The following is a 6633-nucleotide window of genomic DNA, read 5'->3' as shown; positions in this document are numbered from 1 at the left end:
GAGGGGGAGGGTATAGCTTAGTGGTAGAGAGCATGCCTAGTGTGCACAAGGTCCTGGATTCAGTCCCCAGTACCTCCATTAAATAAACAAATACATAAACGTAATTATCTACCCCCCCGGAAAAAACCCCAGTAAATGCATATGTGCTTACTCTGAAAAAACCAATAAAACACCTTAAAAAAAAAAAAAAGGATCGGCGGGGAAGAAGCATATTAGGTAGCATCTGCTGCTTGACTCCTCACCAGTCCCTGGGTTTCCCTCCCTGATTCTGCGTCCAGGCTCCAGGAGCATCTCTCTTTCCATTAGTCATGATCTTTGCAGGAAGGTTAACTTTCAAAGTTTAAAATCCTCCCCATGGTTCCGCATCCTCTCTTCTAGTCCCCTTTCAGAGCCAGCAAGAAGAAATGCAGGGTTTCCCCTGCTTTTCTTGGCTTTGCTTCCCTCACTCTCTGTTGGACTGATACCAATTTACTAGGTTGCCAGGAGGAGTGATACAGCATGCGTGGGGGTGGGCGTGTGCTGTTGCCTGCCTATCACCCATTTCCCCTGCTTCTAATCATGGAATGCACAACGTCCTTTAGGGACCACCCTTTGCCACTCTCAAGTCCTGAGTGTAAGCCACACTGACTCTCGTGATACCCCCAACTCTTAATGGGATCTCTTCCCCTGCATCCTGGGGCATGTCACTTGGGCCTGTTCAGTCACTGTGTTCAATGCCTCTTGCCACAGGACTTGATTTGGGATGGGCAATAACCCCAGTCTGTTCGATGAAAGTCAGTTCCTAAGCCTTGGGCTCAGACTCTTGGGGGAGCAAAATTCTATTTCTGTTAGAGCTGTTGAGCTGCAAGATTTGAGTCTGGAGCTTTCAGCAACCATTTTTCAACTTCCTAGGGGAAAGTTCCTATGAGAATGAAGCTAACACTGAGCCAAGAGACCGAGATCGAGGGACCCTGAGATGTTGGATCCAACTGGGCTTGATGCCAGGAAACCCTGTACATCTCAGTCACATGAGCCAGTAAACTTTCCTTTCTTGGTCAACCCAGTTTGAGTTGGCATTCTGCCCCTTACAATCAGAAACAACTAATATAGCATGTTCTTTTGAAAAAGTTGAACTGTGTTCTCCTTTGGCTGAGTTGTACACGTGTAAAAGGGAGTAATGGGAGATAAGATTGGGAAATCAGGCTGCAGACACATGGCAGGGGGCCTTGAAGACTTTGAGTTGGGTCACTCAGTCTAAGACCACTAGGAGACACAGCATCTCAGGCCAGCAGATCCCAGGAGTTGCCAAACAAGCTAAACTTTGCCCCTAGGGATCAGGTTAATGCTTTTGTAGCTGCTGATAAAGTAAAATTCTTGACCTGCAACAGGACTCATCCTCCAGGCCCACTTTCTCCAGGGGAGAGTGGGTGAGTTCTGCATAACTGAGAATGTTTGGAGCTACTGGCATTTATCAGCTGCTCCCATGGGTCAGGGATGATGAGGGTGAGGAAAAACCCAGTGCAACTAATGAGGACTTCTGGGGATACTACCGAATATGTCCACATCCCTCTTAAATTGCCCAGAATAGTACATGGGCTGGCCAGAGTAGAAGAAAGGACATCATCTCCCTCTTTCTACAAGACCTGCTTCTATTAATGCAACCTGAGATTTCACTCACTTTAGTGGCAGCACATCATGCTTTGTATTCAAATGTATGTCATACATGCTCCTACTCTGTCGTGTCTCCTCCATCACCTCAAGTCTTCCAAACCCTCTCCCACCTTGGGAGAACTGCCTCCACCTTCAATTTCTTTTCAATACTCCATGCGTCAAAACTCTTTTTCTCTTGGGGAGATGGGGTTGTCAAGGAGGAGACAAGAAACCATCTCTCATTCTTTTTGTTCTTCGGTAGCAGCAAAATGAAAAACAAAAAACAAAAAAAAAGGCAAAACACACATTAATGTCTCTGTAGAGTAACCAGCCATATATAGGCTTAGCCTTCCAAATTTTCATCTGTCTAGTCAGTGCATTTGTTCCTAACAGGGCCTCTGGGAATCCATTTTCTGTCCTTCCTCAGTCACTCCTGTCCATTTGCACACCCTTGGTGCATTCCACTGTCTTACCTCAGATATCTTCATTTGAGTGTCTGACTGAAAAGCTATTGCCCAGGACAGTATCAGGGATAAAGCCACCATTCTTTCTGATTTTGCTTCCAACCAAATCCAAAATACAAGATCATTGCTTAATTCCTCATATACATGATCTCAATTATTTATTTTCATAGTAATGCATGCAGACATTGGTCCTAGTGCTTTACAAGTATTAACTCATTTAATCCTTAAAATAGCCCCTAATCACAACTGTTATTCCCATTTTACAGAAGAGGAAATTGTGGCCTTCCCAGAGACACGTAATTAGTAAGTGACAGAACAGAATCCAGGTAGTTTGTACCTGTGCCAAGGGTAGGCACACTTTTTCTGTAAAGGATGAGATAGTATTTTAGGTATTGAGTGCCATATACAGTCTTGGTCCCCACTACTCAGCTGTCACTAGAGTGTAAAAGCAGCGCTAGAAAATACATAAATGATTGGGTTTGACTGTGTGCCAATAAAACTTTAGAGGCACTGAAATTTGAATTTCATATCATGCTCAATGTTATGAAATACTGCTCTTCTTTTGATTCCCGCCCCGCCCCCAACCATTTAGAAATATAAAATCCATTCTTAGCTTGCAGGTCATACAAAACCAGGGAGTGAGCCAAGTTTGGTCTATAGCCCATAATTTGCTGGCTCCCACTCTGTGCTATGCAATTGTTCAACCTGATCCTTACAGCTTACCTCCTATCATCTCCATTTTCCAAAGAAATCCAGTTGAAAGAGGTTAATGACTTGCTGTAGGTTACGTAGCAGGTGAGAGAGTCAGGATCCACACCCCGGTTTGTGTTGAACCTTGGAGGCTGCAGAGGCAGAAAGCTGGCAGAGGCCAGAGGTGGGCAGGAAGCAGGGCTGAGCAGGTGGTATCAGTGCTGCCTGCCTTGGCCTGAAACCACGAGTAACCAAGTGCTGGCAGATTCCCACCCCTGCTACCTTTCCCGGCCCTTCTCCTTCCCCAGGAGCCTAATACAGCAGCCTGGGGCTTCTGTTCCCTGATCTGCCACTGAAGTTCTGTTTAATTGGGACTTGCAAGAGACTAAAATGCTCTGCCTTTCAAGCCTGAAGCCAGAAAAACCCAGAGGCTGTCTCAACATGGCCTGATCTTCTAACCACAGCCATTATGGAAAGGCAGACCTGCTTTAAAAGGGTCCTGAGCTGTCACTTGTGAAAACACTTCAGCTCTGGCCTGGCTAAGACTGGGAAAAGGTAGGAGAGGAGTGGAGGAAGGGGAGAGAGAGAGAGACAGAGGGACACACAGAGAGAGACACAGAGTCAGAGCGAGTTGCAGACACATGTACACACATGCAGAAAGACGCCTTAACAGCTGTTTTTCTGAACCAGAGCCCTGTTTCCAAGTTCCTCAACTCTGCAGACACGAGAAAGCCAATACTGCAGCAGAAAATCTCCCCACATCACTTGTTGTTAATAATGATTTATTTATTTTGTCTTTTCTAGGTTTCTGCAGTGTTAACTTCCTTCAAACCAGTGAGCAGCCCTGAGGTGGGCACCATGGGATTATTTGCCTGAGGAGGGGTGTGGGGCTCAAAGAGCTCCAGCAACTTGCTCAAGGTCACTCAGCAAGTTAATGGCCAATCTGGAGCCAAGGATCAAGACTCTGGACTCCCGGTGCAATGTGAGTCTCCTACAAACCACCCCCAGAATCAAAGGGGACACTGAAGGTCGGGGATCTAGTTCCTTCACTTCCCTTCAATAAATGAGCCCCTAAAGTCCGTCTTTGACAAGTAAATGATAGTGACACAGTATGCCTGAACTTGAGCAAGGCAGTGGACAAGCAAATGTATGATATCCTCGTGGTTACATGTGTTGGAAAACTGTGAGACAGATTCAAGGACAGCTGGATGGATTATAGCCAGTAGGAGATCAGTATCCAAAAGATCCTGGTGAATCAGTCTTTATGTAGAAGAATGCTATGGATTTTTTGTTTTTAATTGGAGGTCCTGGGGATTGAACCCAGGACCTCATGCATGCTAAGTATGTACTCTGTCACTGAGCTATTACCCTCCCTGCCAGTAGGATGCTATGTTACACGGTTTTTATTACTGAAATTGAATGGCCTGAGTTCCCATCCCACCTCTTCTGAGAATGACTCTCTTCTCAACTTGGGGTCTTCCCTTCCAGGATAACTCTCAGAGCAGTTATTTGGTCCAAAGAGGCAGTTCTAGTTGCCATCTCCTGAAGAAGAAAAACCTAGAAACCTGACCATTGTGTATCCTGCAGTTGCTGAGACTGCCACATGAGGGCACTGTTGAAAGGGGCAGCTTGGTTGCCTAGAGGCAGCGCTCCTCCACCATCACATCTCCAGGAGCCTAGAAACACTGTCAACACTAACTAGCCCCAGGTAAAGCCCCTGTCCTCTAAAGAAACCACTTTATTGATCAAGGCACATTTTATTAGGCTGGTCCTGCAGTTGCTTCTCCAGGGGATTCTCCATGACACATAGACCTGGACACTCAGCGTTATAGCTCTTTATGTCCACACACTCAAACATGGTTTCTTTATTTCCCAAGTGTACCAACAGTGTGCTAGGGTAGTGGGTTGGGACCAGTTTGCAGGCTCAGTGATACACTAGCCCTAGAAGCAGTAGACCAGAGCTCTTGCCCTCTCTAGGCTCACTAATAGGTAGCTCTTGGTTTGGGGCTGTACACTAGCCCTTCCCCCCACTAAAAACACCCTGGTTTCATTAAGAGAATTGCCTCTCCCCAACTGTCTTGGAGCTAGGGTACTTCTTGGCTCCTTCCTCCCATTGCTGGTCTCCTCCAGTTGAACTCAAAGAGGTCAGATCCCTCCTCTACTCACCTGTGGAACAGTGGGGAACACGTGATCTGAAATGCTCTTTTCCCAGGACTTTAACTCTGGCAAGGACAAGGGAATAGCAGTTGTGGGTCATTGATAGCATCCTGACCTATTTCTCTGTTAAGGGGAATGACTGCTTTTCTTGCTTTCTGCTTCTTGACCTTCAGAGTTTCCTTAATTCCTGCTGACCAAGCCTGCTCTTCTAGTCTTTCATCAGTTGTGTAAGCTTCCATTGGCCTTCCAAAAAAATCCCCTGTTCTCTAATTTCTGGTGTTCACACCAAGAACCCTGTCTGGTAGAAGCCTCTTCCCTTTTTCACTCCCAAGACTCATCCCAGTTCATTCCTGAGGAGGATAGTTTGGGTCCCCCAGAGTAAGTCTCCACCTTACCCGATATAAATCTTCATAGATAAAGCAAACGCAAAGAAATATGCTCCCCAGTTGTTGTCAGTTTTAGTGCAAGTGGCTTCATTTTCCTTTTTGCTCATATTTGTCCCCTGAAAAAATTTTTCCCCATTTCCATACACTCCATTTATGATAAAAACAGCATTTATCTGTGTGTTTGTTCAATTGCAATTAGAGAAACTGAGGTACAGTAACTCTCTTTTTCATGCTGAAGGAGGGAGCCCCTGTCCCTGTGTGCGTGTCCTTGAGGAGACCTGTCAGTGTTTTGGCACTGCACTGCCAGCTATTATCACCCACTCGTGTGGGTGTATTTATTGACAGAGCCAAGGGCTGATATCCTGTTGGCTTTGTTGTATGCATGACTCAGGACATGTTCTCACCCTTCCTTGACCCCCAGGTCTCCCTGCATAAATAAGGAGAGGTTGGCACTAAGTGATCTCTGAGAGTGCTGTTGCTCAATTCTGGAAACTCTTTGAAGATCATTGTCTGGTAGAAGTAGGATCCAAAAGGAACCTGGAATCCCAGTCTCTGGGTGGGAAGGCACCTTAGATGTCCCATGTAGTCAGCACTTTTTGAATTGCACGTAACAAAACCCACTCCAAAGTGGCTTAAGCAAAAAAAGGGAGTTGATCGACTGATGGATTGAAGTATAGTTAATTTACAATATTATATTATTTTCAGGTGTGCAATATAGTGATTCAATATTTTTAGAGATTATACTTCATCTAAAGTCATTATAAAATATTGGCTATAGTCCCTGTACTGGACAAAAAGGGAATTTATTGACTCATATAACTGAAATATTTAGCTCTAAATTCAGGCATGGCTGGACCCAGGGGATAGGTGTCATTGGTACTTGGTCTGTCTCAGTCTCTTCTTCTGCTCGCCTTTGCCTACTTTATCCTCAGGTAGGTTCTTCCTATGCAGAGGTCACCAGCATCCCCAGGCTTATGTCTTACCAACTTAGCACTTCCCAATTGGAAATTGCTAGAAATTCTCAAGGATTTCCAGCAGAAGGATTCCCAGGGCTGACTCTCCCTTGACTCTGTTAAGTGACATGCTTATTGCTGAACCAGTCACTCCCTGGAGCCAGGGTATATATTCTGTTGGTTAGCCAGACTTGATCATGTTTTTGCTCCTAAAATTGGGAGGCAGGGGGAGTGTCACTGACACCTATGGCCTAAGATGTGAGGAGGCGTAGTTCACTAAAGGCAAGTCAGGAGCTGTTACCAGAGGGGAAAAGGATGCTGGGAAGGAAAAAACTCAGAGGTCCACTCGGGTTC

General features: G+C 45.6%; 1 long non-coding RNA gene across 1 annotated transcript; it reads left to right on the top strand.

Annotated features, from left to right (window-relative positions):
- Positions 1-3163: 3163 nt before the first annotated feature.
- Positions 3164-3862, top strand: LOC140691430 (uncharacterized). The gene is made up of 2 exons (XR_012067050.1): positions 3164-3338; positions 3588-3862. It is a non-coding gene; the product is annotated as an uncharacterized lncRNA (long non-coding RNA).
- Positions 3863-6633: the final 2771 nt, after the last annotated feature.

Source organism: Vicugna pacos, chromosome 3 (assembly GCF_048564905.1).
Source record: "Vicugna pacos chromosome 3, VicPac4, whole genome shotgun sequence".
In the NCBI taxonomy this organism is placed as follows: Eukaryota; Metazoa; Chordata; class Mammalia; order Artiodactyla; family Camelidae; genus Vicugna; species Vicugna pacos.
Note: the sequence above shows the minus strand (reverse complement) of the source record. Positions and strands in the feature narration are given on the sequence as shown.